The 27,968-nt window shown below is 50.4% G+C and overlaps 35 non-coding genes across 35 annotated transcripts; all 35 read right to left on the bottom strand.

Annotated features, from left to right (window-relative positions):
• Nucleotides 1-222: 222 nt before the first annotated feature.
• Trnaa-ugc (transfer RNA alanine (anticodon UGC)) lies at nt 223-295 on the bottom strand. The gene has a single exon. It is a non-coding gene; the product is annotated as a tRNA-Ala (tRNA).
• Nucleotides 296-1,297: 1,002 nt separating this feature from the next.
• Trnaa-agc (transfer RNA alanine (anticodon AGC)) lies at nt 1,298-1,370 on the bottom strand. The gene has a single exon. It is a non-coding gene; the product is annotated as a tRNA-Ala (tRNA).
• Nucleotides 1,371-1,793: 423 nt separating this feature from the next.
• On the bottom strand, nt 1,794-1,866 carry Trnaa-ugc (transfer RNA alanine (anticodon UGC)). The gene has a single exon. It is a non-coding gene; the product is annotated as a tRNA-Ala (tRNA).
• Nucleotides 1,867-2,868: 1,002 nt separating this feature from the next.
• Trnaa-agc (transfer RNA alanine (anticodon AGC)) lies at nt 2,869-2,941 on the bottom strand. The gene has a single exon. It is a non-coding gene; the product is annotated as a tRNA-Ala (tRNA).
• Nucleotides 2,942-3,364: 423 nt separating this feature from the next.
• Nucleotides 3,365-3,437, bottom strand: Trnaa-ugc (transfer RNA alanine (anticodon UGC)). Its single transcript has one exon. It is a non-coding gene; the product is annotated as a tRNA-Ala (tRNA).
• Nucleotides 3,438-4,439: 1,002 nt separating this feature from the next.
• On the bottom strand, nt 4,440-4,512 carry Trnaa-agc (transfer RNA alanine (anticodon AGC)). The gene has a single exon. It is a non-coding gene; the product is annotated as a tRNA-Ala (tRNA).
• Nucleotides 4,513-4,935: 423 nt separating this feature from the next.
• Nucleotides 4,936-5,008, bottom strand: Trnaa-ugc (transfer RNA alanine (anticodon UGC)). The gene has a single exon. It is a non-coding gene; the product is annotated as a tRNA-Ala (tRNA).
• Nucleotides 5,009-6,010: 1,002 nt separating this feature from the next.
• On the bottom strand, nt 6,011-6,083 carry Trnaa-agc (transfer RNA alanine (anticodon AGC)). The gene has a single exon. It is a non-coding gene; the product is annotated as a tRNA-Ala (tRNA).
• A 423-nt stretch (nt 6,084-6,506) lies between these two features.
• Nucleotides 6,507-6,579, bottom strand: Trnaa-ugc (transfer RNA alanine (anticodon UGC)). Its single transcript has one exon. It is a non-coding gene; the product is annotated as a tRNA-Ala (tRNA).
• Nucleotides 6,580-7,581: 1,002 nt separating this feature from the next.
• On the bottom strand, nt 7,582-7,654 carry Trnaa-agc (transfer RNA alanine (anticodon AGC)). The gene has a single exon. It is a non-coding gene; the product is annotated as a tRNA-Ala (tRNA).
• Nucleotides 7,655-8,077: 423 nt separating this feature from the next.
• Trnaa-ugc (transfer RNA alanine (anticodon UGC)) lies at nt 8,078-8,150 on the bottom strand. The gene has a single exon. It is a non-coding gene; the product is annotated as a tRNA-Ala (tRNA).
• Nucleotides 8,151-9,152: 1,002 nt separating this feature from the next.
• Nucleotides 9,153-9,225, bottom strand: Trnaa-agc (transfer RNA alanine (anticodon AGC)). Its single transcript has one exon. It is a non-coding gene; the product is annotated as a tRNA-Ala (tRNA).
• Nucleotides 9,226-9,648: 423 nt separating this feature from the next.
• Nucleotides 9,649-9,721, bottom strand: Trnaa-ugc (transfer RNA alanine (anticodon UGC)). The gene has a single exon. It is a non-coding gene; the product is annotated as a tRNA-Ala (tRNA).
• A 1,002-nt stretch (nt 9,722-10,723) lies between these two features.
• On the bottom strand, nt 10,724-10,796 carry Trnaa-agc (transfer RNA alanine (anticodon AGC)). Its single transcript has one exon. It is a non-coding gene; the product is annotated as a tRNA-Ala (tRNA).
• A 423-nt stretch (nt 10,797-11,219) lies between these two features.
• On the bottom strand, nt 11,220-11,292 carry Trnaa-ugc (transfer RNA alanine (anticodon UGC)). The gene has a single exon. It is a non-coding gene; the product is annotated as a tRNA-Ala (tRNA).
• A 1,002-nt stretch (nt 11,293-12,294) lies between these two features.
• On the bottom strand, nt 12,295-12,367 carry Trnaa-agc (transfer RNA alanine (anticodon AGC)). Its single transcript has one exon. It is a non-coding gene; the product is annotated as a tRNA-Ala (tRNA).
• A 423-nt stretch (nt 12,368-12,790) lies between these two features.
• Nucleotides 12,791-12,863, bottom strand: Trnaa-ugc (transfer RNA alanine (anticodon UGC)). The gene has a single exon. It is a non-coding gene; the product is annotated as a tRNA-Ala (tRNA).
• A 1,002-nt stretch (nt 12,864-13,865) lies between these two features.
• Trnaa-agc (transfer RNA alanine (anticodon AGC)) lies at nt 13,866-13,938 on the bottom strand. Its single transcript has one exon. It is a non-coding gene; the product is annotated as a tRNA-Ala (tRNA).
• Nucleotides 13,939-14,361: 423 nt separating this feature from the next.
• On the bottom strand, nt 14,362-14,434 carry Trnaa-ugc (transfer RNA alanine (anticodon UGC)). The gene has a single exon. It is a non-coding gene; the product is annotated as a tRNA-Ala (tRNA).
• A 1,002-nt stretch (nt 14,435-15,436) lies between these two features.
• Nucleotides 15,437-15,509, bottom strand: Trnaa-agc (transfer RNA alanine (anticodon AGC)). Its single transcript has one exon. It is a non-coding gene; the product is annotated as a tRNA-Ala (tRNA).
• A 423-nt stretch (nt 15,510-15,932) lies between these two features.
• Trnaa-ugc (transfer RNA alanine (anticodon UGC)) lies at nt 15,933-16,005 on the bottom strand. The gene has a single exon. It is a non-coding gene; the product is annotated as a tRNA-Ala (tRNA).
• A 1,002-nt stretch (nt 16,006-17,007) lies between these two features.
• Trnaa-agc (transfer RNA alanine (anticodon AGC)) lies at nt 17,008-17,080 on the bottom strand. Its single transcript has one exon. It is a non-coding gene; the product is annotated as a tRNA-Ala (tRNA).
• A 423-nt stretch (nt 17,081-17,503) lies between these two features.
• Nucleotides 17,504-17,576, bottom strand: Trnaa-ugc (transfer RNA alanine (anticodon UGC)). Its single transcript has one exon. It is a non-coding gene; the product is annotated as a tRNA-Ala (tRNA).
• Nucleotides 17,577-18,578: 1,002 nt separating this feature from the next.
• Trnaa-agc (transfer RNA alanine (anticodon AGC)) lies at nt 18,579-18,651 on the bottom strand. The gene has a single exon. It is a non-coding gene; the product is annotated as a tRNA-Ala (tRNA).
• A 423-nt stretch (nt 18,652-19,074) lies between these two features.
• On the bottom strand, nt 19,075-19,147 carry Trnaa-ugc (transfer RNA alanine (anticodon UGC)). The gene has a single exon. It is a non-coding gene; the product is annotated as a tRNA-Ala (tRNA).
• Nucleotides 19,148-20,149: 1,002 nt separating this feature from the next.
• Nucleotides 20,150-20,222, bottom strand: Trnaa-agc (transfer RNA alanine (anticodon AGC)). The gene has a single exon. It is a non-coding gene; the product is annotated as a tRNA-Ala (tRNA).
• A 423-nt stretch (nt 20,223-20,645) lies between these two features.
• On the bottom strand, nt 20,646-20,718 carry Trnaa-ugc (transfer RNA alanine (anticodon UGC)). The gene has a single exon. It is a non-coding gene; the product is annotated as a tRNA-Ala (tRNA).
• A 1,002-nt stretch (nt 20,719-21,720) lies between these two features.
• On the bottom strand, nt 21,721-21,793 carry Trnaa-agc (transfer RNA alanine (anticodon AGC)). Its single transcript has one exon. It is a non-coding gene; the product is annotated as a tRNA-Ala (tRNA).
• Nucleotides 21,794-22,216: 423 nt separating this feature from the next.
• Nucleotides 22,217-22,289, bottom strand: Trnaa-ugc (transfer RNA alanine (anticodon UGC)). The gene has a single exon. It is a non-coding gene; the product is annotated as a tRNA-Ala (tRNA).
• A 1,002-nt stretch (nt 22,290-23,291) lies between these two features.
• Trnaa-agc (transfer RNA alanine (anticodon AGC)) lies at nt 23,292-23,364 on the bottom strand. Its single transcript has one exon. It is a non-coding gene; the product is annotated as a tRNA-Ala (tRNA).
• A 423-nt stretch (nt 23,365-23,787) lies between these two features.
• Nucleotides 23,788-23,860, bottom strand: Trnaa-ugc (transfer RNA alanine (anticodon UGC)). Its single transcript has one exon. It is a non-coding gene; the product is annotated as a tRNA-Ala (tRNA).
• A 1,002-nt stretch (nt 23,861-24,862) lies between these two features.
• On the bottom strand, nt 24,863-24,935 carry Trnaa-agc (transfer RNA alanine (anticodon AGC)). The gene has a single exon. It is a non-coding gene; the product is annotated as a tRNA-Ala (tRNA).
• A 423-nt stretch (nt 24,936-25,358) lies between these two features.
• Nucleotides 25,359-25,431, bottom strand: Trnae-uuc (transfer RNA glutamic acid (anticodon UUC)). The gene has a single exon. It is a non-coding gene; the product is annotated as a tRNA-Glu (tRNA).
• A 1,002-nt stretch (nt 25,432-26,433) lies between these two features.
• Trnaa-agc (transfer RNA alanine (anticodon AGC)) lies at nt 26,434-26,506 on the bottom strand. Its single transcript has one exon. It is a non-coding gene; the product is annotated as a tRNA-Ala (tRNA).
• Nucleotides 26,507-26,929: 423 nt separating this feature from the next.
• Nucleotides 26,930-27,002, bottom strand: Trnaa-ugc (transfer RNA alanine (anticodon UGC)). The gene has a single exon. It is a non-coding gene; the product is annotated as a tRNA-Ala (tRNA).
• Between the last annotated feature and the right edge of the window lie 966 nt (nt 27,003-27,968).

Below are 27,968 nucleotides of genomic sequence, written 5' to 3'. Positions count from 1 at the left end.
ACGAACGTCTTGTCCACACTCTAGACTGCATTGAGGTTAGGCCGTTATACCTAAGACAGATTTGCACTCGATGACACCTCGACAACAGCCGGTCCTCACATTCACGTCTTGCTCTCCTTACGTCAGTATACATCATATGAGTCTGTGACGCTGGCTTTGCAACATCTTGCGTGTCTTTAGGCTCGCCGCGACCAACACTTACCATGCACTGTCCACAAAACATGGAGGCGCCGGGGCTTGAACCCGGGACCTTTCACATGCAAAGCGAACGCTCTACCAACTGAGCTACGCCCCCAAGCGCAACAAAGCTGCGCTGTTTTCCATCCTTTGCTACTCTGATGTGCGCGGACATGATGGTTGGTTGGTTTATAGGGGCGAAGGGACCAGTGTACAAAGGCGCGATCACGTTCATATGCACAAGAGTTCCAAGTAGTTTCGATGCTCTGGTATTACGACTACAAATTCCGTCTGTATTTAACGTCTTAAATTGAAAGGAAAGTCACAAATTGCTCCGTTTTCACTCCTTGTCGACAATCACACAGCGCCTGAGGTAACAAGCACATCTGAAGCCCCATTGTGCACTCGACTGTTGATGCCAACTCACTGCCTCGCACTTTACTACTGTGTACCACTCTTGTCGTCCAACTGCAAAAGACTGGGCCACAACAAGTTTCCGCGTCTCCATTGCACTGCGCAAACTACGAAACGCTCCCCAAACATTGCACTCACCCATGCAGACGACTTTTCCGACTTTACTCGACGCTCACGCTAGTGACAGCCTTATTTAGAGCTTGACGTCGCACCCAAGCGAGTGAGCACATTTCGCCTACGGCTTAGGCCGCCCAACTAGTGTGGCTGCTCGGTCTCTGCAGGCAGCGAGGGGCTGCAAACTTCCCGTGTTCGCGCCTATGTCACCTCCGCTTGCTTGTCAGAGACAGAGTGTCGCAAAACATACAACTCACTCCATGAATTGATTGCTACGGCATCTGTCATCAGCAGTCACAACTAGCAACACCAGTAGCAGCCGGCTGCACGTGAGGAATGGGAATGTGCAGTGGGATTTTTGTGAACTCGGCGCAAGGCAGATCTTTCCGACATAGGTTTGAGAATGTTAAGGGAAGACTTGTACTGGTTCTAAATTAAGTATAGGGCTGGGAGGAGGGTGCTTCCTGCGCGTAACAGCACGCTTGCCAATTGTGGCTGCTAATCGTTCGCTCGTATCTGCCTAGACACATTCGCTGGCTGTGAATTATTTCACTTGCATGGCAGTGTGCGCATGTTGGTGTGTTAAAAATTCTGGAGACGCTGGGTATCGATCCCAGTACCTCTCGCATGCTAAGCGAGCGCTCTACCATCTGAGCTACGCCCCCTGATGACGGATAGTGCTACATACAACCATATCAATATCACAGACCCTTGCACTCCCATTATTCCGCAGACAAACACTACTCTCAATGTGTCCGTGAGGGTGTCTTTCAGGTTTCCTGCATTCTGTATCGAATCGTAGTTGGCCAAAATTAAAGTGGCACGCACAACGTCGAAAATAGCGTTCGGCCACCGCTCTGAGTAAGACGAACGTCTTGTCCACACTCTAGACTGCATTGAGGTTAGGCCGTTATACCTAAGACAGATTTGCACTCGATGACACCTCGACAACAGCCGGTCCTCACATTCACGTCTTGCTCTCCTTACGTCAGTATACATCATATGAGTCTGTGACGCTGGCTTTGCAACATCTTGCGTGTCTTTAGGCTCGCCGCGACCAACACTTACCATGCACTGTCCACAAAACATGGAGGCGCCGGGGCTTGAACCCGGGACCTTTCACATGCAAAGCGAACGCTCTACCAACTGAGCTACGCCCCCAAGCGCAACAAAGCTGCGCTGTTTTCCATCCTTTGCTACTCTGATGTGCGCGGACATGATGGTTGGTTGGTTTATAGGGGCGAAGGGACCAGTGTACAAAGGCGCGATCACGTTCATATGCACAAGAGTTCCAAGTAGTTTCGATGCTCTGGTATTACGACTACAAATTCCGTCTGTATTTAACGTCTTAAATTGAAAGGACAGTCACAAATTGCTCCGTTTTCACTCCTTGTCGACAATCACACAGCGCCTGAGGTAACAAGCACATCTGAAGCCCCATTGTGCACTCGACTGTTGATGCCAACTCACTGCCTCGCACTTTACTACTGTGTACCACTCTTGTCGTCCAACTGCAAAAGACTGGGCCACAACAAGTTTCCGCGTCTCCATTGCACTGCGCAAACTACGAAACGCTCCCCAAACATTGCACTCACCCATGCAGACGACTTTTCCGACTTTACACGACGCTCACGCTAGTGACAGCCTTATTTAGAGCTTGACGTCGCACCCAAGCGAGTGAGCACATTTCGCCTACGGCTTAGGCCGCCCAACTAGTGTGGCTGCTCGGTCTCTGCAGGCAGCGAGGGGCTGCAAACTTCCCGTGTTCGCGCCTATGTCACCTCCGCTTGCTTGTCAGAGACAGAGTGTCGCAAAACATACAACTCACTCCATGAATTGATTGCTACGGCATCTGTCATCAGCAGTCACAACTAGCAACACCAGTAGCAGCCGGCTGCACGTGAGGAATGGGAATGTGCAGTGGGATTTTTGTGAACTCGGCGCAAGGCAGATCTTTCCGACATAGGTTTGAGAATGTTAAGGGAAGACTTGTACTGGTTCTAAATTAAGTATAGGGCTGGGAGGAGGGTGCTTCCTGCGCGTAACAGCACGCTTGCCAATTGTGGCTGCTAATCGTTCGCTCGTATCTGCCTAGACACATTCGCTGGCTGTGAATTATTTCACTTGCATGGCAGTGTGCGCATGTTGGTGTGTTAAAAATTCTGGAGACGCTGGGTATCGATCCCAGTACCTCTCGCATGCTAAGCGAGCGCTCTACCATCTGAGCTACGCCCCCTGATGACGGATAGTGCTACATACAACCATATCAATATCACAGACCCTTGCACTCCCATTATTCCGCAGACAAACACTACTCTCAATGTGTCCGTGAGGGTGTCTTTCAGGTTTCCTGCATTCTGTATCGAATCGTAGTTGGCCAAAATTAAAGTGGCACGCACAACGTCGAAAATAGCGTTCGGCCACCGCTCTGAGTAAGACGAACGTCTTGTCCACACTCTAGACTGCATTGAGGTTAGGCCGTTATACCTAAGACAGATTTGCACTCGATGACACCTCGACAACAGCCGGTCCTCACATTCACGTCTTGCTCTCCTTACGTCAGTATACATCATATGAGTCTGTGACGCTGGCTTTGCAACATCTTGCGTGTCTTTAGGCTCGCCGCGACCAACACTTACCATGCACTGTCCACAAAACATGGAGACGCCGGGGCTTGAACCCGGGACCTTTCACATGCAAAGCGAACGCTCTACCAACTGAGCTACGCCCCCAAGCGCAACAAAGCTGCGCTGTTTTCCATCCTTTGCTACTCTGATGTGCGCGGACATGATGGTTGGTTGGTTTATAGGGGCGAAGGGACCAGTGTACAAAGGCGCGATCACGTTCATATGCACAAGAGTTCCAAGTAGTTTCGATGCTCTGGTATTACGACTACAAATTCCGTCTGTATTTAACGTCTTAAATTGAAAGGACAGTCACAAATTGCTCCGTTTTCACTCCTTGTCGACAATCACACAGCGCCTGAGGTAACAAGCACATCTGAAGCCCCATTGTGCACTCGACTGTTGATGCCAACTCACTGCCTCGCACTTTACTACTGTGTACCACTCTTGTCGTCCAACTGCAAAAGACTGGGCCACAACAAGTTTCCGCGTCTCCATTGCACTGCGCAAACTACGAAACGCTCCCCAAACATTGCACTCACCCATGCAGACGACTTTTCCGACTTTACTCGACGCTCACGCTAGTGACAGCCTTATTTAGAGCTTGACGTCGCACCCAAGCGAGTGAGCACATTTCGCCTACGGCTTAGGCCGCCCAACTAGTGTGGCTGCTCGGTCTCTGCAGGCAGCGAGGGGCTGCAAACTTCCCGTGTTCGCGCCTATGTCACCTCCGCTTGCTTGTCAGAGACAGAGTGTCGCAAAACATACAACTCACTCCATGAATTGATTGCTACGGCATCTGTCATCAGCAGTCACAACTAGCAACACCAGTAGCAGCCGGCTGCACGTGAGGAATGGGAATGTGCAGTGGGATTTTTGTGAACTCGGCGCAAGGCAGATCTTTCCGACATAGGTTTGAGAATGTTAAGGGAAGACTTGTACTGGTTCTAAATTAAGTATAGGGCTGGGAGGAGGGTGCTTCCTGCGCGTAACAGCACGCTTGCCAATTGTGGCTGCTAATCGTTCGCTCGTATCTGCCTAGACACATTCGCTGGCTGTGAATTATTTCACTTGCATGGCAGTGTGCGCATGTTGGTGTGTTAAAAATTCTGGAGACGCTGGGTATCGATCCCAGTACCTCTCGCATGCTAAGCGAGCGCTCTACCATCTGAGCTACGCCCCCTGATGACGGATAGTGCTACATACAACCATATCAATATCACAGACCCTTGCACTCCCATTATTCCGCAGACAAACACTACTCTCAATGTGTCCGTGAGGGTGTCTTTCAGGTTTCCTGCATTCTGTATCGAATCGTAGTTGGCCAAAATTAAAGTGGCACGCACAACGTCGAAAATAGCGTTCGGCCACCGCTCTGAGTAAGACGAACGTCTTGTCCACACTCTAGACTGCATTGAGGTTAGGCCGTTATACCTAAGACAGATTTGCACTCGATGACACCTCGACAACAGCCGGTCCTCACATTCACGTCTTGCTCTCCTTACGTCAGTATACATCATATGAGTCTGTGACGCTGGCTTTGCAACATCTTGCGTGTCTTTAGGCTCGCCGCGACCAACACTTACCATGCACTGTCCACAAAACATGGAGGCGCCGGGGCTTGAACCCGGGACCTTTCACATGCAAAGCGAACGCTCTACCAACTGAGCTACGCCCCCAAGCGCAACAAAGCTGCGCTGTTTTCCATCCTTTGCTACTCTGATGTGCGCGGACATGATGGTTGGTTGGTTTATAGGGGCGAAGGGACCAGTGTACAAAGGCGCGATCACGTTCATATGCACAAGAGTTCCAAGTAGTTTCGATGCTCTGGTATTACGACTACAAATTCCGTCTGTATTTAACGTCTTAAATTGAAAGGACAGTCACAAATTGCTCCGTTTTCACTCCTTGTCGACAATCACACAGCGCCTGAGGTAACAAGCACATCTGAAGCCCCATTGTGCACTCGACTGTTGATGCCAACTCACTGCCTCGCACTTTACTACTGTGTACCACTCTTGTCGTCCAACTGCAAAAGACTGGGCCACAACAAGTTTCCGCGTCTCCATTGCACTGCGCAAACTACGAAACGCTCCCCAAACATTGCACTCACCCATGCAGACGACTTTTCCGACTTTACACGACGCTCACGCTAGTGACAGCCTTATTTAGAGCTTGACGTCGCACCCAAGCGAGTGAGCACATTTCGCCTACGGCTTAGGCCGCCCAACTAGTGTGGCTGCTCGGTCTCTGCAGGCAGCGAGGGGCTGCAAACTTCCCGTGTTCGCGCCTATGTCACCTCCGCTTGCTTGTCAGAGACAGAGTGTCGCAAAACATACAACTCACTCCATGAATTGATTGCTACGGCATCTGTCATCAGCAGTCACAACTAGCAACACCAGTAGCAGCCGGCTGCACGTGAGGAATGGGAATGTGCAGTGGGATTTTTGTGAACTCGGCGCAAGGCAGATCTTTCCGACATAGGTTTGAGAATGTTAAGGGAAGACTTGTACTGGTTCTAAATTAAGTATAGGGCTGGGAGGAGGGTGCTTCCTGCGCGTAACAGCACGCTTGCCAATTGTGGCTGCTAATCGTTCGCTCGTATCTGCCTAGACACATTCGCTGGCTGTGAATTATTTCACTTGCATGGCAGTGTGCGCATGTTGGTGTGTTAAAAATTCTGGAGACGCTGGGTATCGATCCCAGTACCTCTCGCATGCTAAGCGAGCGCTCTACCATCTGAGCTACGTCCCCTGATGACGGATAGTGCTACATACAACCATATCAATATCACAGACCCTTGCACTCCCATTATTCCGCAGACAAACACTACTCTCAATGTGTCCGTGAGGGTGTCTTTCAGGTTTCCTGCATTCTGTATCGAATCGTAGTTGGCCAAAATTAAAGTGGCACGCACAACGTCGAAAATAGCGTTCGGCCACCGCTCTGAGTAAGACGAACGTCTTGTCCACACTCTAGACTGCATTGAGGTTAGGCCGTTATACCTAAGACAGATTTGCACTCGATGACACCTCGACAACAGCCGGTCCTCACATTCACGTCTTGCTCTCCTTACGTCAGTATACATCATATGAGTCTGTGACGCTGGCTTTGCAACATCTTGCGTGTCTTTAGGCTCGCCGCGACCAACACTTACCATGCACTGTCCACAAAACATGGAGGCGCCGGGGCTTGAACCCGGGACCTTTCACATGCAAAGCGAACGCTCTACCAACTGAGCTACGCCCCCAAGCGCAACAAAGCTGCGCTGTTTTCCATCCTTTGCTACTCTGATGTGCGCGGACATGATGGTTGGTTGGTTTATAGGGGCGAAGGGACCAGTGTACAAAGGCGCGATCACGTTCATATGCACAAGAGTTCCAAGTAGTTTCGATGCTCTGGTATTACGACTACAAATTCCGTCTGTATTTAACGTCTTAAATTGAAAGGAAAGTCACAAATTGCTCCGTTTTCACTCCTTGTCGACAATCACACAGCGCCTGAGGTAACAAGCACATCTGAAGCCCCATTGTGCACTCGACTGTTGATGCCAACTCACTGCCTCGCACTTTACTACTGTGTACCACTCTTGTCGTCCAACTGCAAAAGACTGGGCCACAACAAGTTTCCGCGTCTCCATTGCACTGCGCAAACTACGAAACGCTCCCCAAACATTGCACTCACCCATGCAGACGACTTTTCCGACTTTACACGACGCTCACGCTAGTGACAGCCTTATTTAGAGCTTGACGTCGCACCCAAGCGAGTGAGCACATTTCGCCTACGGCTTAGGCCGCCCAACTAGTGTGGCTGCTCGGTCTCTGCAGGCAGCGAGGGGCTGCAAACTTCCCGTGTTCGCGCCTATGTCACCTCCGCTTGCTTGTCAGAGACAGAGTGTCGCAAAACATACAACTCACTCCATGAATTGATTGCTACGGCATCTGTCATCAGCAGTCACAACTAGCAACACCAGTAGCAGCCGGCTGCACGTGAAGAATGGGAATGTGCAGTGGGATTTTTGTGAACTCGGCGCAAGGCAGATCTTTCCGACATAGGTTTGAGAATGTTAAGGGAAGACTTGTACTGGTTCTAAATTAAGTATAGGGCTGGGAGGAGGGTGCTTCCTGCGCGTAACAGCACGCTTGCCAATTGTGGCTGCTAATCGTTCGCTCGTATCTGCCTAGACACATTCGCTGGCTGTGAATTATTTCACTTGCATGGCAGTGTGCGCATGTTGGTGTGTTAAAAATTCTGGAGACGCTGGGTATCGATCCCAGTACCTCTCGCATGCTAAGCGAGCGCTCTACCATCTGAGCTACGCCCCCTGATGACGGATAGTGCTACATACAACCATATCAATATCACAGACCCTTGCACTCCCATTATTCCGCAGACAAACACTACTCTCAATGTGTCCGTGAGGGTGTCTTTCAGGTTTCCTGCATTCTGTATCGAATCGTAGTTGGCCAAAATTAAAGTGGCACGCACAACGTCGAAAATAGCGTTCGGCCACCGCTCTGAGTAAGACGAACGTCTTGTCCACACTCTAGACTGCATTGAGGTTAGGCCGTTATACCTAAGACAGATTTGCACTCGATGACACCTCGACAACAGCCGGTCCTCACATTCACGTCTTGCTCTCCTTACGTCAGTATACATTATATGAGTCTGTGACGCTGGCTTTGCAACATCTTGCGTGTCTTTAGGCTCGCCGCGACCAACACTTACCATGCACTGTCCACAAAACATGGAGGCGCCGGGGCTTGAACCCGGGACCTTTCACATGCAAAGCGAACGCTCTACCAACTGAGCTACGCCCCCAAGCGCAACAAAGCTGCGCTGTTTTCCATCCTTTGCTACTCTGATGTGCGCGGACATGATGGTTGGTTGGTTTATAGGGGCGAAGGGACCAGTGTACAAAGGCGCGATCACGTTCATATGCACAAGAGTTCCAAGTAGTTTCGATGCTCTGGTATTACGACTACAAATTCCGTCTGTATTTAACGTCTTAAATTGAAAGGACAGTCACAAATTGCTCCGTTTTCACTCCTTGACGACAATCACACAGCGCCTGAGGTAACAAGCACATCTGAAGCCCCATTGTGCACTCGACTGTTGATGCCAACTCACTGCCTCGCACTTTACTACTGTGTACCACTCTTGTCGTCCAACTGCAAAAGACTGGGCCACAACAAGTTTCCGCGTCTCCATTGCACTGCGCAAACTACGAAACGCTCCCCAAACATTGCACTCACCCATGCAGACGACTTTTCCGACTTTACACGACGCTCACGCTAGTGACAGCCTTATTTAGAGCTTGACGTCGCACCCAAGCGAGTGAGCACATTTCGCCTACGGCTTAGGCCGCCCAACTAGTGTGGCTGCTCGGTCTCTGCAGGCAGCGAGGGGCTGCAAACTTCCCGTGTTCGCGCCTATGTCACCTCCGCTTGCTTGTCAGAGACAGAGTGTCGCAAAACATACAACTCACTCCATGAATTGATTGCTACGGCATCTGTCATCAGCAGTCACAACTAGCAACACCAGTAGCAGCCGGCTGCACGTGAGGAATGGGAATGTGCAGTGGGATTTTTGTGAACTCGGCGCAAGGCAGATCTTTCCGACATAGGTTTGAGAATGTTAAGGGAAGACTTGTACTGGTTCTAAATTAAGTATAGGGCTGGGAGGAGGGTGCTTCCTGCGCGTAACAGCACGCTTGCCAATTGTGGCTGCTAATCGTTCGCTCGTATCTGCCTAGACACATTCGCTGGCTGTGAATTATTTCACTTGCATGGCAGTGTGCGCATGTTGGTGTGTTAAAAATTCTGGAGACGCTGGGTATCGATCCCAGTACCTCTCGCATGCTAAGCGAGCGCTCTACCATCTGAGCTACGTCCCCTGATGACGGATAGTGCTACATACAACCATATCAATATCACAGACCCTTGCACTCCCATTATTCCGCAGACAAACACTACTCTCAATGTGTCCGTGAGGGTGTCTTTCAGGTTTCCTGCATTCTGTATCGAATCGTAGTTGGCCAAAATTAAAGTGGCACGCACAACGTCGAAAATAGCGTTCGGCCACCGCTCTGAGTAAGACGAACGTCTTGTCCACACTCTAGACTGCATTGAGGTTAGGCCGTTATACCTAAGACAGATTTGCACTCGATGACACCTCGACAACAGCCGGTCCTCACATTCACGTCTTGCTCTCCTTACGTCAGTATACATCATATGAGTCTGTGACGCTGGCTTTGCAACATCTTGCGTGTCTTTAGGCTCGCCGCGACCAACACTTACCATGCACTGTCCACAAAACATGGAGGCGCCGGGGCTTGAACCCGGGACCTTTCACATGCAAAGCGAACGCTCTACCAACTGAGCTACGCCCCCAAGCGCAACAAAGCTGCGCTGTTTTCCATCCTTTGGTACTCTGATGTGCGCGGACATGATGGTTGGTTGGTTTATAGGGGCGAAGGGACCAGTGTACAAAGGCGCGATCACGTTCATATGCACAAGAGTTCCAAGTAGTTTCGATGCTCTGGTATTACGACTACAAATTCCGTCTGTATTTAACGTCTTAAATTGAAAGGAAAGTCACAAATTGCTCCGTTTTCACTCCTTGTCGACAATCACACAGCGCCTGAGGTAACAAGCACATCTGAAGCCCCATTGTGCACTCGACTGTTGATGCCAACTCACTGCCTCGCACTTTACTACTGTGTACCACTCTTGTCGTCCAACTGCAAAAGACTGGGCCACAACAAGTTTCCGCGTCTCCATTGCACTGCGCAAACTACGAAACGCTCCCCAAACATTGCACTCACCCATGCAGACGACTTTTCCGACTTTACTCGACGCTCACGCTAGTGACAGCCTTATTTAGAGCTTGACGTCGCACCCAAGCGAGTGAGCACATTTCGCCTACGGCTTAGGCCGCCCAACTAGTGTGGCTGCTCGGTCTCTGCAGGCAGCGAGGGGCTGCAAACTTCCCGTGTTCGCGCCTATGTCACCTCCGCTTGCTTGTCAGAGACAGAGTGTCGCAAAACATACAACTCACTCCATGAATTGATTGCTACGGCATCTGTCATCAGCAGTCACAACTAGCAACACCAGTAGCAGCCGGCTGCACGTGAAGAATGGGAATGTGCAGTGGGATTTTTGTGAACTCGGCGCAAGGCAGATCTTTCCGACATAGGTTTGAGAATGTTAAGGGAAGACTTGTACTGGTTCTAAATTAAGTATAGGGCTGGGAGGAGGGTGCTTCCTGCGCGTAACAGCACGCTTGCCAATTGTGGCTGCTAATCGTTCGCTCGTATCTGCCTAGACACATTCGCTGGCTGTGAATTATTTCACTTGCATGGCAGTGTGCGCATGTTGGTGTGTTAAAAATTCTGGAGACGCTGGGTATCGATCCCAGTACCTCTCGCATGCTAAGCGAGCGCTCTACCATCTGAGCTACGCCCCCTGATGACGGATAGTGCTACATACAACCATATCAATATCACAGACCCTTGCACTCCCATTATTCCGCAGACAAACACTACTCTCAATGTGTCCGTGAGGGTGTCTTTCAGGTTTCCTGCATTCTGTATCGAATCGTAGTTGGCCAAAATTAAAGTGGCACGCACAACGTCGAAAATAGCGTTCGGCCACCGCTCTGAGTAAGACGAACGTCTTGTCCACACTCTAGACTGCATTGAGGTTAGGCCGTTATACCTAAGACAGATTTGCACTCGATGACACCTCGACAACAGCCGGTCCTCACATTCACGTCTTGCTCTCCTTACGTCAGTATACATCATATGAGTCTGTGACGCTGGCTTTGCAACATCTTGCGTGTCTTTAGGCTCGCCGCGACCAACACTTACCATGCACTGTCCACAAAACATGGAGGCGCCGGGGCTTGAACCCGGGACCTTTCACATGCAAAGCGAACGCTCTACCAACTGAGCTACGCCCCCAAGCGCAACAAAGCTGCGCTGTTTTCCATCCTTTGCTACTCTGATGTGCGCGGACATGATGGTTGGTTGGTTTATAGGGGCGAAGGGACCAGTGTACAAAGGCGCGATCACGTTCATATGCACAAGAGTTCCAAGTAGTTTCGATGCTCTGGTATTACGACTACAAATTCCGTCTGTATTTAACGTCTTAAATTGAAAGGACAGTCACAAATTGCTCCGTTTTCACTCCTTGTCGACAATCACACAGCGCCTGAGGTAACAAGCACATCTGAAGCCCCATTGTGCACTCGACTGTTGATGCCAACTCACTGCCTCGCACTTTACTACTGTGTACCACTCTTGTCGTCCAACTGCAAAAGACTGGGCCACAACAAGTTTCCGCGTCTCCATTGCACTGCGCAAACTACGAAACGCTCCCCAAACATTGCACTCACCCATGCAGACGACTTTTCCGACTTTACACGACGCTCACGCTAGTGACAGCCTTATTTAGAGCTTGACGTCGCACCCAAGCGAGTGAGCACATTTCGCCTACGGCTTAGGCCGCCCAACTAGTGTGGCTGCTCGGTCTCTGCAGGCAGCGAGGGGCTGCAAACTTCCCGTGTTCGCGCCTATGTCACCTCCGCTTGCTTGTCAGAGACAGAGTGTCGCAAAACATACAACTCACTCCATGAATTGATTGCTACGGCATCTGTCATCAGCAGTCACAACTAGCAACACCAGTAGCAGCCGGCTGCACGTGAGGAATGGGAATGTGCAGTGGGATTTTTGTGAACTCGGCGCAAGGCAGATCTTTCCGACATAGGTTTGAGAATGTTAAGGGAAGACTTGTACTGGTTCTAAATTAAGTATAGGGCTGGGAGGAGGGTGCTTCCTGCGCGTAACAGCACGCTTGCCAATTGTGGCTGCTAATCGTTCGCTCGTATCTGCCTAGACACATTCGCTGGCTGTGAATTATTTCACTTGCATGGCAGTGTGCGCATGTTGGTGTGTTAAAAATTCTGGAGACGCTGGGTATCGATCCCAGTACCTCTCGCATGCTAAGCGAGCGCTCTACCATCTGAGCTACGCCCCCTGATGACGGATAGTGCTACATACAACCATATCAATATCACAGACCCTTGCACTCCCATTATTCCGCAGACAAACACTACTCTCAATGTGTCCGTGAGGGTGTCTTTCAGGTTTCCTGCATTCTGTATCGAATCGTAGTTGGCCAAAATTAAAGTGGCACGCACAACGTCGAAAATAGCGTTCGGCCACCGCTCTGAGTAAGACGAACGTCTTGTCCACACTCTAGACTGCATTGAGGTTAGGCCGTTATACCTAAGACAGATTTGCACTCGATGACACCTCGACAACAGCCGGTCCTCACATTCACGTCTTGCTCTCCTTACGTCAGTATACATTATATGAGTCTGTGACGCTGGCTTTGCAACATCTTGCGTGTGTTTAGGCTCGCCGCGACCAACACTTACCATGCACTGTCCACAAAACATGGAGGCGCCGGGGCTTGAACCCGGGACCTTTCACATGCAAAGCGAACGCTCTACCAACTGAGCTACGCCCCCAAGCGCAACAAAGCTGCGCTGTTTTCCATCCTTTGCTACTCTGATGTGCGCGGACATGATGGTTGGTTGGTTTATAGGGGCGAAGGGACCAGTGTACAAAGGCGCGATCACGTTCATATGCACAAGAGTTCCAAGTAGTTTCGATGCTCTGGTATTACGACTACAAATTCCGTCTGTATTTAACGTCTTAAATTGAAAGGACAGTCACAAATTGCTCCGTTTTCACTCCTTGACGACAATCACACAGCGCCTGAGGTAACAAGCACATCTGAAGCCCCATTGTGCACTCGACTGTTGATGCCAACTCACTGCCTCGCACTTTACTACTGTGTACCACTCTTGTCGTCCAACTGCAAAAGACTGGGCCACAACAAGTTTCCGCGTCTCCATTGCACTGCGCAAACTACGAAACGCTCCCCAAACATTGCCCTCACCCATGCAGACGACTTTTCCGACTTTACTCGACGCTCACGCTAGTGACAGCCTTATTTAGAGCTTGACGTCGCACCCAAGCGAGTGAGCACATTTCGCCTACGGCTTAGGCCGCCCAACTAGTGTGGCTGCTCGGTCTCTGCAGGCAGCGAGGGGCTGCAAACTTCCCGTGTTCGCGCCTATGTCACCTCCGCTTGCTTGTCAGAGACAGAGTGTCGCAAAACATACAACTCACTCCATGAATTGATTGCTACGGCATCTGTCATCAGCAGTCACAACTAGCAACACCAGTAGCAGCCGGCTGCACGTGAGGAATGGGAATGTGCAGTGGGATTTTTGTGAACTCGGCGCAAGGCAGATCTTTCCGACATAGGTTTGAGAATGTTAAGGGAAGACTTGTACTGGTTCTAAATTAAGTATAGGGCTGGGAGGAGGGTGCTTCCTGCGCGTAACAGCACGCTTGCCAATTGTGGCTGCTAATCGTTCGCTCGTATCTGCCTAGACACATTCGCTGGCTGTGAATTATTTCACTTGCATGGCAGTGTGCGCATGTTGGTGTGTTAAAAATTCTGGAGACGCTGGGTATCGATCCCAGTACCTCTCGCATGCTAAGCGAGCGCTCTACCATCTGAGCTACGCCCCCTGATGACGGATAGTGCTACATACAACCATATCAATATCACAGACCCTTGCACTCCCATTATTCCGCAGACAAACACTACTCTCAATGTGTCCGTGAGGGTGTCTTTCAGGTTTCCTGCATTCTGTATCGAATCGTAGTTGGCCAAAATTAAAGTGGCACGCACAACGTCGAAAATAGCGTTCGGCCACCGCTCTGAGTAAGACGAACGTCTTGTCCACACTCTAGACTGCATTGAGGTTAGGCCGTTATACCTAAGACAGATTTGCACTCGATGACACCTCGACAACAGCCGGTCCTCACATTCACGTCTTGCTCTCCTTACGTCAGTATACATCATATGAGTCTGTGACGCTGGCTTTGCAACATCTTGCGTGTCTTTAGGCTCGCCGCGACCAACACTTACCATGCACTGTCCACAAAACATGGAGGCGCCGGGGCTTGAACCCGGGACCTTTCACATGCAAAGCGAACGCTCTACCAACTGAGCTACGCCCCCAAGCGCAACAAAGCTGCGCTGTTTTCCATCCTTTGCTACTCTGATGTGCGCGGACATGATGGTTGGTTGGTTTATAGGGGCGAAGGGACCAGTGTACAAAGGCGCGATCACGTTCATATGCACAAGAGTTCCAAGTAGTTTCGATGCTCTGGTATTACGACTACAAATTCCGTCTGTATTTAACGTCTTAAATTGAAAGGACAGTCACAAATTGCTCCGTTTTCACTCCTTGTCGACAATCACACAGCGCCTGAGGTAACAAGCACATCTGAAGCCCCATTGTGCACTCGACTGTTGATGCCAACTCACTGCCTCGCACTTTACTACTGTGTACCACTCTTGTCGTCCAACTGCAAAAGACTGGGCCACAACAAGTTTCCGCGTCTCCATTGCACTGCGCAAACTACGAAACGCTCCCCAAACATTGCACTCACCCATGCAGACGACTTTTCCGACTTTACACGACGCTCACGCTAGTGACAGCCTTATTTAGAGCTTGACGTCGCACCCAAGCGAGTGAGCACATTTCGCCTACGGCTTAGGCCGCCCAACTAGTGTGGCTGCTCGGTCTCTGCAGGCAGCGAGGGGCTGCAAACTTCCCGTGTTCGCGCCTATGTCACCTCCGCTTGCTTGTCAGAGACAGAGTGTCGCAAAACATACAACTCACTCCATGAATTGATTGCTACGGCATCTGTCATCAGCAGTCACAACTAGCAACACCAGTAGCAGCCGGCTGCACGTGAGGAATGGGAATGTGCAGTGGGATTTTTGTGAACTCGGCGCAAGGCAGATCTTTCCGACATAGGTTTGAGAATGTTAAGGGAAGACTTGTACTGGTTCTAAATTAAGTATAGGGCTGGGAGGAGGGTGCTTCCTGCGCGTAACAGCACGCTTGCCAATTGTGGCTGCTAATCGTTCGCTCGTATCTGCCTAGACACATTCGCTGGCTGTGAATTATTTCACTTGCATGGCAGTGTGCGCATGTTGGTGTGTTAAAAATTCTGGAGACGCTGGGTATCGATCCCAGTACCTCTCGCATGCTAAGCGAGCGCTCTACCATCTGAGCTACGTCCCCTGATGACGGATAGTGCTACATACAACCATATCAATATCACAGACCCTTGCACTCCCATTATTCCGCAGACAAACACTACTCTCAATGTGTCCGTGAGGGTGTCTTTCAGGTTTCCTGCATTCTGTATCGAATCGTAGTTGGCCAAAATTAAAGTGGCACGCACAACGTCGAAAATAGCGTTCGGCCACCGCTCTGAGTAAGACGAACGTCTTGTCCACACTCTAGACTGCATTGAGGTTAGGCCGTTATACCTAAGACAGATTTGCACTCGATGACACCTCGACAACAGCCGGTCCTCACATTCACGTCTTGCTCTCCTTACGTCAGTATACATCATATGAGTCTGTGACGCTGGCTTTGCAACATCTTGCGTGTCTTTAGGCTCGCCGCGACCAACACTTACCATGCACTGTCCACAAAACATGGAGGCGCCGGGGCTTGAACCCGGGACCTTTCACATGCAAAGCGAACGCTCTACCAACTGAGCTACGCCCCCAAGCGCAACAAAGCTGCGCTGTTTTCCATCCTTTGCTACTCTGATGTGCGCGGACATGATGGTTGGTTGGTTTATAGGGGCGAAGGGACCAGTGTACAAAGGCGCGATCACGTTCATATGCACAAGAGTTCCAAGTAGTTTCGATGCTCTGGTATTACGACTACAAATTCCGTCTGTATTTAACGTCTTAAATTGAAAGGAAAGTCACAAATTGCTCCGTTTTCACTCCTTGTCGACAATCACACAGCGCCTGAGGTAACAAGCACATCTGAAGCCCCATTGTGCACTCGACTGTTGATGCCAACTCACTGCCTCGCACTTTACTACTGTGTACCACTCTTGTCGTCCAACTGCAAAAGACTGGGCCACAACAAGTTTCCGCGTCTCCATTGCACTGCGCAAACTACGAAACGCTCCCCAAACATTGCACTCACCCATGCAGACGACTTTTCCGACTTTACACGACGCTCACGCTAGTGACAGCCTTATTTAGAGCTTGACGTCGCACCCAAGCGAGTGAGCACATTTCGCCTACGGCTTAGGCCGCCCAACTAGTGTGGCTGCTCGGTCTCTGCAGGCAGCGAGGGGCTGCAAACTTCCCGTGTTCGCGCCTATGTCACCTCCGCTTGCTTGTCAGAGACAGAGTGTCGCAAAACATACAACTCACTCCATGAATTGATTGCTACGGCATCTGTCATCAGCAGTCACAACTAGCAACACCAGTAGCAGCCGGCTGCACGTGAAGAATGGGAATGTGCAGTGGGATTTTTGTGAACTCGGCGCAAGGCAGATCTTTCCGACATAGGTTTGAGAATGTTAAGGGAAGACTTGTACTGGTTCTAAATTAAGTATAGGGCTGGGAGGAGGGTGCTTCCTGCGCGTAACAGCACGCTTGCCAATTGTGGCTGCTAATCGTTCGCTCGTATCTGCCTAGACACATTCGCTGGCTGTGAATTATTTCACTTGCATGGCAGTGTGCGCATGTTGGTGTGTTAAAAATTCTGGAGACGCTGGGTATCGATCCCAGTACCTCTCGCATGCTAAGCGAGCGCTCTACCATCTGAGCTACGCCCCCTGATGACGGATAGTGCTACATACAACCATATCAATATCACAGACCCTTGCACTCCCATTATTCCGCAGACAAACACTACTCTCAATGTGTCCGTGAGGGTGTCTTTCAGGTTTCCTGCATTCTGTATCGAATCGTAGTTGGCCAAAATTAAAGTGGCACGCACAACGTCGAAAATAGCGTTCGGCCACCGCTCTGAGTAAGACGAACGTCTTGTCCACACTCTAGACTGCATTGAGGTTAGGCCGTTATACCTAAGACAGATTTGCACTCGATGACACCTCGACAACAGCCGGTCCTCACATTCACGTCTTGCTCTCCTTACGTCAGTATACATTATATGAGTCTGTGACGCTGGCTTTGCAACATCTTGCGTGTCTTTAGGCTCGCCGCGACCAACACTTACCATGCACTGTCCACAAAACATGGAGGCGCCGGGGCTTGAACCCGGGACCTTTCACATGCAAAGCGAACGCTCTACCAACTGAGCTACGCCCCCAAGCGCAACAAAGCTGCGCTGTTTTCCATCCTTTGCTACTCTGATGTGCGCGGACATGATGGTTGGTTGGTTTATAGGGGCGAAGGGACCAGTGTACAAAGGCGCGATCACGTTCATATGCACAAGAGTTCCAAGTAGTTTCGATGCTCTGGTATTACGACTACAAATTCCGTCTGTATTTAACGTCTTAAATTGAAAGGACAGTCACAAATTGCTCCGTTTTCACTCCTTGACGACAATCACACAGCGCCTGAGGTAACAAGCACATCTGAAGCCCCATTGTGCACTCGACTGTTGATGCCAACTCACTGCCTCGCACTTTACTACTGTGTACCACTCTTGTCGTCCAACTGCAAAAGACTGGGCCACAACAAGTTTCCGCGTCTCCATTGCACTGCGCAAACTACGAAACGCTCCCCAAACATTGCACTCACCCATGCAGACGACTTTTCCGACTTTACACGACGCTCACGCTAGTGACAGCCTTATTTAGAGCTTGACGTCGCACCCAAGCGAGTGAGCACATTTCGCCTACGGCTTAGGCCGCCCAACTAGTGTGGCTGCTCGGTCTCTGCAGGCAGCGAGGGGCTGCAAACTTCCCGTGTTCGCGCCTATGTCACCTCCGCTTGCTTGTCAGAGACAGAGTGTCGCAAAACATACAACTCACTCCATGAATTGATTGCTACGGCATCTGTCATCAGCAGTCACAACTAGCAACACCAGTAGCAGCCGGCTGCACGTGAGGAATGGGAATGTGCAGTGGGATTTTTGTGAACTCGGCGCAAGGCAGATCTTTCCGACATAGGTTTGAGAATGTTAAGGGAAGACTTGTACTGGTTCTAAATTAAGTATAGGGCTGGGAGGAGGGTGCTTCCTGCGCGTAACAGCACGCTTGCCAATTGTGGCTGCTAATCGTTCGCTCGTATCTGCCTAGACACATTCGCTGGCTGTGAATTATTTCACTTGCATGGCAGTGTGCGCATGTTGGTGTGTTAAAAATTCTGGAGACGCTGGGTATCGATCCCAGTACCTCTCGCATGCTAAGCGAGCGCTCTACCATCTGAGCTACGTCCCCTGATGACGGATAGTGCTACATACAACCATATCAATATCACAGACCCTTGCACTCCCATTATTCCGCAGACAAACACTACTCTCAATGTGTCCGTGAGGGTGTCTTTCAGGTTTCCTGCATTCTGTATCGAATCGTAGTTGGCCAAAATTAAAGTGGCACGCACAACGTCGAAAATAGCGTTCGGCCACCGCTCTGAGTAAGACGAACGTCTTGTCCACACTCTAGACTGCATTGAGGTTAGGCCGTTATACCTAAGACAGATTTGCACTCGATGACACCTCGACAACAGCCGGTCCTCACATTCACGTCTTGCTCTCCTTACGTCAGTATACATCATATGAGTCTGTGACGCTGGCTTTGCAACATCTTGCGTGTCTTTAGGCTCGCCGCGACCAACACTTACCATGCACTGTCCACAAAACATGGAGGCGCCGGGGCTTGAACCCGGGACCTTTCACATGCAAAGCGAACGCTCTACCAACTGAGCTACGCCCCCAAGCGCAACAAAGCTGCGCTGTTTTCCATCCTTTGGTACTCTGATGTGCGCGGACATGATGGTTGGTTGGTTTATAGGGGCGAAGGGACCAGTGTACAAAGGCGCGATCACGTTCATATGCACAAGAGTTCCAAGTAGTTTCGATGCTCTGGTATTACGACTACAAATTCCGTCTGTATTTAACGTCTTAAATTGAAAGGAAAGTCACAAATTGCTCCGTTTTCACTCCTTGTCGACAATCACACAGCGCCTGAGGTAACAAGCACATCTGAAGCCCCATTGTGCACTCGACTGTTGATGCCAACTCACTGCCTCGCACTTTACTACTGTGTACCACTCTTGTCGTCCAACTGCAAAAGACTGGGCCACAACAAGTTTCCGCGTCTCCATTGCACTGCGCAAACTACGAAACGCTCCCCAAACATTGCACTCACCCATGCAGACGACTTTTCCGACTTTACTCGACGCTCACGCTAGTGACAGCCTTATTTAGAGCTTGACGTCGCACCCAAGCGAGTGAGCACATTTCGCCTACGGCTTAGGCCGCCCAACTAGTGTGGCTGCTCGGTCTCTGCAGGCAGCGAGGGGCTGCAAACTTCCCGTGTTCGCGCCTATGTCACCTCCGCTTGCTTGTCAGAGACAGAGTGTCGCAAAACATACAACTCACTCCATGAATTGATTGCTACGGCATCTGTCATCAGCAGTCACAACTAGCAACACCAGTAGCAGCCGGCTGCACGTGAAGAATGGGAATGTGCAGTGGGATTTTTGTGAACTCGGCGCAAGGCAGATCTTTCCGACATAGGTTTGAGAATGTTAAGGGAAGACTTGTACTGGTTCTAAATTAAGTATAGGGCTGGGAGGAGGGTGCTTCCTGCGCGTAACAGCACGCTTGCCAATTGTGGCTGCTAATCGTTCGCTCGTATCTGCCTAGACACATTCGCTGGCTGTGAATTATTTCACTTGCATGGCAGTGTGCGCATGTTGGTGTGTTAAAAATTCTGGAGACGCTGGGTATCGATCCCAGTACCTCTCGCATGCTAAGCGAGCGCTCTACCATCTGAGCTACGCCCCCTGATGACGGATAGTGCTACATACAACCATATCAATATCACAGACCCTTGCACTCCCATTATTCCGCAGACAAACACTACTCTCAATGTGTCCGTGAGGGTGTCTTTCAGGTTTCCTGCATTCTGTATCGAATCGTAGTTGGCCAAAATTAAAGTGGCACGCACAACGTCGAAAATAGCGTTCGGCCACCGCTCTGAGTAAGACGAACGTCTTGTCCACACTCTAGACTGCATTGAGGTTAGGCCGTTATACCTAAGACAGATTTGCACTCGATGACACCTCGACAACAGCCGGTCCTCACATTCACGTCTTGCTCTCCTTACGTCAGTATACATCATATGAGTCTGTGACGCTGGCTTTGCAACATCTTGCGTGTCTTTAGGCTCGCCGCGACCAACACTTACCATGCACTGTCCACAAAACATGGAGGCGCCGGGGCTTGAACCCGGGACCTTTCACATGCAAAGCGAACGCTCTACCAACTGAGCTACGCCCCCAAGCGCAACAAAGCTGCGCTGTTTTCCATCCTTTGCTACTCTGATGTGCGCGGACATGATGGTTGGTTGGTTTATAGGGGCGAAGGGACCAGTGTACAAAGGCGCGATCACGTTCATATGCACAAGAGTTCCAAGTAGTTTCGATGCTCTGGTATTACGACTACAAATTCCGTCTGTATTTAACGTCTTAAATTGAAAGGACAGTCACAAATTGCTCCGTTTTCACTCCTTGTCGACAATCACACAGCGCCTGAGGTAACAAGCACATCTGAAGCCCCATTGTGCACTCGACTGTTGATGCCAACTCACTGCCTCGCACTTTACTACTGTGTACCACTCTTGTCGTCCAACTGCAAAAGACTGGGCCACAACAAGTTTCCGCGTCTCCATTGCACTGCGCAAACTACGAAACGCTCCCCAAACATTGCACTCACCGATGCAGACGACTTTTCCGACTTTACACGACGCTCACGCTAGTGACAGCCTTATTTAGAGCTTGACGTCGCACCCAAGCGAGTGAGCACATTTCGCCTACGGCTTAGGCCGCCCAACTAGTGTGGCTGCTCGGTCTCTGCAGGCAGCGAGGGGCTGCAAACTTCCCGTGTTCGCGCCTATGTCACCTCCGCTTGCTTGTCAGAGACAGAGTGTCGCAAAACATACAACTCACTCCATGAATTGATTGCTACGGCATCTGTCATCAGCAGTCACAACTAGCAACACCAGTAGCAGCCGGCTGCACGTGAGGAATGGGAATGTGCAGTGGGATTTTTGTGAACTCGGCGCAAGGCAGATCTTTCCGACATAGGTTTGAGAATGTTAAGGGAAGACTTGTACTGGTTCTAAATTAAGTATAGGGCTGGGAGGAGGGTGCTTCCTGCGCGTAACAGCACGCTTGCCAATTGTGGCTGCTAATCGTTCGCTCGTATCTGCCTAGACACATTCGCTGGCTGTGAATTATTTCACTTGCATGGCAGTGTGCGCATGTTGGTGTGTTAAAAATTCTGGAGACGCTGGGTATCGATCCCAGTACCTCTCGCATGCTAAGCGAGCGCTCTACCATCTGAGCTACGCCCCCTGATGACGGATAGTGCTACATACAACCATATCAATATCACAGACCCTTGCACTCCCATTATTCCGCAGACAAACACTACTCTCAATGTGTCCGTGAGGGTGTCTTTCAGGTTTCCTGCATTCTGTATCGAATCGTAGTTGGCCAAAATTAAAGTGGCACGCACAACGTCGAAAATAGCGTTCGGCCACCGCTCTGAGTAAGACGAACGTCTTGTCCACACTCTAGACTGCATTGAGGTTAGGCCGTTATACCTAAGACAGATTTGCACTCGATGACACCTCGACAACAGCCGGTCCTCACATTCACGTCTTGCTCTCCTTACGTCAGTATACATTATATGAGTCTGTGACGCTGGCTTTGCAACATCTTGCGTGTCTTTAGGCTCGCCGCGACCAACACTTACCATGCACTGTCCACAAAACATGGAGGCGCCGGGGCTTGAACCCGGGACCTTTCACATGCAAAGCGAACGCTCTACCAACTGAGCTACGCCCCCAAGCGCAACAAAGCTGCGCTGTTTTCCATCCTTTGCTACTCTGATGTGCGCGGACATGATGGTTGGTTGGTTTATAGGGGCGAAGGGACCAGTGTACAAAGGCGCGATCACGTTCATATGCACAAGAGTTCCAAGTAGTTTCGATGCTCTGGTATTACGACTACAAATTCCGTCTGTATTTAACGTCTTAAATTGAAAGGACAGTCACAAATTGCTCCGTTTTCACTCCTTGACGACAATCACACAGCGCCTGAGGTAACAAGCACATCTGAAGCCCCATTGTGCACTCGACTGTTGATGCCAACTCACTGCCTCGCACTTTACTACTGTGTACCACTCTTGTCGTCCAACTGCAAAAGACTGGGCCACAACAAGTTTCCGCGTCTCCATTGCACTGCGCAAACTACGAAACGCTCCCCAAACATTGCACTCACCCATGCAGACGACTTTTCCGACTTTACTCGACGCTCACGCTAGTGACAGCCTTATTTAGAGCTTGACGTCGCACCCAAGCGAGTGAGCACATTTCGCCTACGGCTTAGGCCGCCCAACTAGTGTGGCTGCTCGGTCTCTGCAGGCAGCGAGGGGCTGCAAACTTCCCGTGTTCGCGCCTATGTCACCTCCGCTTGCTTGTCAGAGACAGAGTGTCGCAAAACATACAACTCACTCCATGAATTGATTGCTACGGCATCTGTCATCAGCAGTCACAACTAGCAACACCAGTAGCAGCCGGCTGCACGTGAGGAATGGGAATGTGCAGTGGGATTTTTGTGAACTCGGCGCAAGGCAGATCTTTCCGACATAGGTTTGAGAATGTTAAGGGAAGACTTGTACTGGTTCTAAATTAAGTATAGGGCTGGGAGGAGGGTGCTTCCTGCGCGTAACAGCACGCTTGCCAATTGTGGCTGCTAATCGTTCGCTCGTATCTGCCTAGACACATTCGCTGGCTGTGAATTATTTCACTTGCATGGCAGTGTGCGCATGTTGGTGTGTTAAAAATTCTGGAGACGCTGGGTATCGATCCCAGTACCTCTCGCATGCTAAGCGAGCGCTCTACCATCTGAGCTACGCCCCCTGATGACGGATAGTGCTACATACAACCATATCAATATCACAGACCCTTGCACTCCCATTATTCCGCAGACAAACACTACTCTCAATGTGTCCGTGAGGGTGTCTTTCAGGTTTCCTGCATTCTGTATCGAATCGTAGTTGGCCAAAATTAAAGTGGCACGCACAACGTCGAAAATAGCGTTCGGCCACCGCTCTGAGTAAGACGAACGTCTTGTCCACACTCTAGACTGCATTGAGGTTAGGCCGTTATACCTAAGACAGATTTGCACTCGATGACACCTCGACAACAGCCGGTCCTCACATTCACGTCTTGCTCTCCTTACGTCAGTATACATTATATGAGTCTGTGACGCTGGCTTTGCAACATCTTGCGTGTCTTTAGGCTCGCCGCGACCAACACTTACCATGCACTGTCCACAAAACATGGAGGCGCCGGGGCTTGAACCCGGGACCTTTCACATGCAAAGCGAACGCTCTACCAACTGAGCTACGCCCCCAAGCGCAACAAAGCTGCGCTGTTTTCCATCCTTTGCTACTCTGATGTGCGCGGACATGATGGTTGGTTGGTTTATAGGGGCGAAGGGACCAGTGTACAAAGGCGCGATCACGTTCATATGCACAAGAGTTCCAAGTAGTTTCGATGCTCTGGTATTACGACTACAAATTCCGTCTGTATTTAACGTCTTAAATTGAAAGGACAGTCACAAATTGCTCCGTTTTCACTCCTTGACGACAATCACACAGCGCCTGAGGTAACAAGCACATCTGAAGCCCCATTGTGCACTCGACTGTTGATGCCAACTCACTGCCTCGCACTTTACTACTGTGTACCACTCTTGTCGTCCAACTGCAAAAGACTGGGCCACAACAAGTTTCCGCGTCTCCATTGCACTGCGCAAACTACGAAACGCTCCCCAAACATTGCCCTCACCCATGCAGACGACTTTTCCGACTTTACTCGACGCTCACGCTAGTGACAGCCTTATTTAGAGCTTGACGTCGCACCCAAGCGAGTGAGCACATTTCGCCTACGGCTTAGGCCGCCCAACTAGTGTGGCTGCTCGGTCTCTGCAGGCAGCGAGGGGCTGCAAACTTCCCGTGTTCGCGCCTATGTCACCTCCGCTTGCTTGTCAGAGACAGAGTGTCGCAAAACATACAACTCACTCCATGAATTGATTGCTACGGCATCTGTCATCAGCAGTCACAACTAGCAACACCAGTAGCAGCCGGCTGCACGTGAGGAATGGGAATGTGCAGTGGGATTTTTGTGAACTCGGCGCAAGGCAGATCTTTCCGACATAGGTTTGAGAATGTTAAGGGAAGACTTGTACTGGTTCTAAATTAAGTATAGGGCTGGGAGGAGGGTGCTTCCGGCGCGTAACAGCACGCTTGCCAATTGTGGCTGCTAATCGTTCGCTCGTATCTGCCTAGACACATTCGCTGGCTGTGAATTATTTCACTTGCATGGCAGTGTGCGCATGTTGGTGTGTTAAAAATTCTGGAGACGCTGGGTATCGATCCCAGTACCTCTCGCATGCTAAGCGAGCGCTCTACCATCTGAGCTACGCCCCCTGATGACGGATAGTGCTACATACAACCATATCAATATCACAGACCCTTGCACTCCCATTATTCCGCAGACAAACACTACTCTCAATGTGTCCGTGAGGGTGTCTTTCAGGTTTCCTGCATTCTGTATCGAATCGTAGTTGGCCAAAATTAAAGTGGCACGCACAACGTCGAAAATAGCGTTCGGCCACCGCTCTGAGTAAGACGAACGTCTTGTCCACACTCTAGACTGCATTGAGGTTAGGCCGTTATACCTAAGACAGATTTGCACTCGATGACACCTCGACAACAGCCGGTCCTCACATTCACGTCTTGCTCTCCTTACGTCAGTATACATCATATGAGTCTGTGACGCTGGCTTTGCAACATCTTGCGTGTCTTTAGGCTCGCCGCGACCAACACTTACCATGCACTGTCCACAAAACATGGAGGCGCCGGGGCTTGAACCCGGGACCTTTCACATGAAAAGCGAACGCTCTACCAACTGAGCTACGCCCCCAAGCGCAACAAAGCTGCGCTGTTTTCCATCCTTTGCTACTCTGATGTGCGCGGACATGATGGTTGGTTGGTTTATAGGGGCGAAGGGACCAGTGTACAAAGGCGCGATCACGTTCATATGCACAAGAGTTCCAAGTAGTTTCGATGCTCTGGTATTACGACTACAAATTCCGTCTGTATTTAACGTCTTAAATTGAAAGGACAGTCACAAATTGCTCCGTTTTCACTCCTTGTCGACAATCACACAGCGCCTGAGGTAACAAGCACATCTGAAGCCCCATTGTGCACTCGACTGTTGATGCCAACTCACTGCCTCGCACTTTACTACTGTGTACCACTCTTGTCGTCCAACTGCAAAAGACTGGGCCACAACAAGTTTCCGCGTCTCCATTGCACTGCGCAAACTACGAAACGCTCCCCAAACATTGCACTCACCCATGCAGACGACTTTTCCGACTTTACACGACGCTCACGCTAGTGACAGCCTTATTTAGAGCTTGACGTCGCACCCAAGCGAGTGAGCACATTTCGCCTACGGCTTAGGCCGCCCAACTAGTGTGGCTGCTCGGTCTCTGCAGGCAGCGAGGGGCTGCAAACTTCCCGTGTTCGCGCCTATGTCACCTCCGCTTGCTTGTCAGAGACAGAGTGTCGCAAAACATACAACTCACTCCATGAATTGATTGCTACGGCATCTGTCATCAGCAGTCACAACTAGCAACACCAGTAGCAGCCGGCTGCACGTGAAGAATGGGAATGTGCAGTGGGATTTTTGTGAACTCGGCGCAAGGCAGATCTTTCCGACATAGGTTTGAGAATGTTAAGGGAAGACTTGTACTGGTTCTAAATTAAGTATAGGGCTGGGAGGAGGGTGCTTCCTGCGCGTAACAGCACGCTTGCCAATTGTGGCTGCTAATCGTTCGCTCGTATCTGCCTAGACACATTCGCTGGCTGTGAATTATTTCACTTGCATGGCAGTGTGCGCATGTTGGTGTGTTAAAAATTCTGGAGACGCTGGGTATCGATCCCAGTACCTCTCGCATGCTAAGCGAGCGCTCTACCATCTGAGCTACGCCCCCTGATGACGGATAGTGCTACATACAACCATATCAATATCACAGACCCTTGCACTCCCATTATTCCGCAGACAAACACTACTCTCAATGTGTCCGTGAGGGTGTCTTTCAGGTTTCCTGCATTCTGTATCGAATCGTAGTTGGCCAAAATTAAAGTGGCACGCACAACGTCGAAAATAGCGTTCGGCCACCGCTCTGAGTAAGACGAACGTCTTGTCCACACTCTAGACTGCATTGAGGTTAGGCCGTTATACCTAAGACAGATTTGCACTCGATGACACCTCGACAACAGCCGGTCCTCACATTCACGTCTTGCTCTCCTTACGTCAGTATACATCATATGAGTCTGTGACGCTGGCTTTGCAACATCTTGCGTGTCTTTAGGCTCGCCGCGACCAACACTTACCATGCACTGTCCACAAAACATGGAGGCGCCGGGGCTTGAACCCGGGACCTTTCACATGCAAAGCGAACGCTCTACCAACTGAGCTACGCCCCCAAGCGCAACAAAGCTGCGCTGTTTTCCATCCTTTGCTACTCTGATGTGCGCGGACATGATGGTTGGTTGGTTTATAGGGGCGAAGGGACCAGTGTACAAAGGCGCGATCACGTTCATATGCGCAAGAGTTCCAAGTAGTTTCGATGCTCTGGTATTACGACTACAAATTCCGTCTGTATTTAACGTCTTAAATTGAAAGGACAGTCACAAATTGCTCCGTTTTCACTCCTTGTCGACAATCACACAGCGCCTGAGGTAACAAGCACATCTGAAGCCCCATTGTGCACTCGACTGTTGATGCCAACTCACTGCCTCGCACTTTACTACTGTGTACCACTCTTGTCGTCCAACTGCAAAAGACTGGGCCACAACAAGTTTCCGCGTCTCCATTGCACTGCGCAAACTACGAAACGCTCCCCAAACATTGCACTCACCGATGCAGACGACTTTTCCGACTTTACACGACGCTCACGCTAGTGACAGCCTTATTTAGAGCTTGACGTCGCACCCAAGCGAGTGAGCACATTTCGCCTACGGCTTAGGCCGCCCAACTAGTGTGGCTGCTCGGTCTCTGCAGGCAGCGAGGGGCTGCAAACTTCCCGTGTTCGCGCCTATGTCACCTCCGCTTGCTTGTCAGAGACAGAGTGTCGCAAAACATACAACTCACTCCATGAATTGATTGCTACGGCATCTGTCATCAGCAGTCACAACTAGCAACACCAGTAGCAGCCGGCTGCACGTGAGGAATGGGAATGTGCAGTGGGATTTTTGTGAACTCGGCGCAAGGCAGATCTTTCCGACATAGGTTTGAGAATGTTAAGGGAAGACTTGTACTGGTTCTAAATTAAGTATAGGGCTGGGAGGAGGGTGCTTCCTGCGTGTAACAGCACGCTTGCCAATTGTGGCTGCTAATCGTTCGCTCGTATCTGCCTAGACACATTCGCTGGCTGTGAATTATTTCACTTG

This window comes from Schistocerca cancellata, chromosome 10 (assembly GCF_023864275.1).
Source record: "Schistocerca cancellata isolate TAMUIC-IGC-003103 chromosome 10, iqSchCanc2.1, whole genome shotgun sequence".
In the NCBI taxonomy this organism is placed as follows: Eukaryota; Metazoa; Arthropoda; class Insecta; order Orthoptera; family Acrididae; genus Schistocerca; species Schistocerca cancellata.
This window is presented reverse-complemented; position numbering and strand designations above follow the sequence as displayed.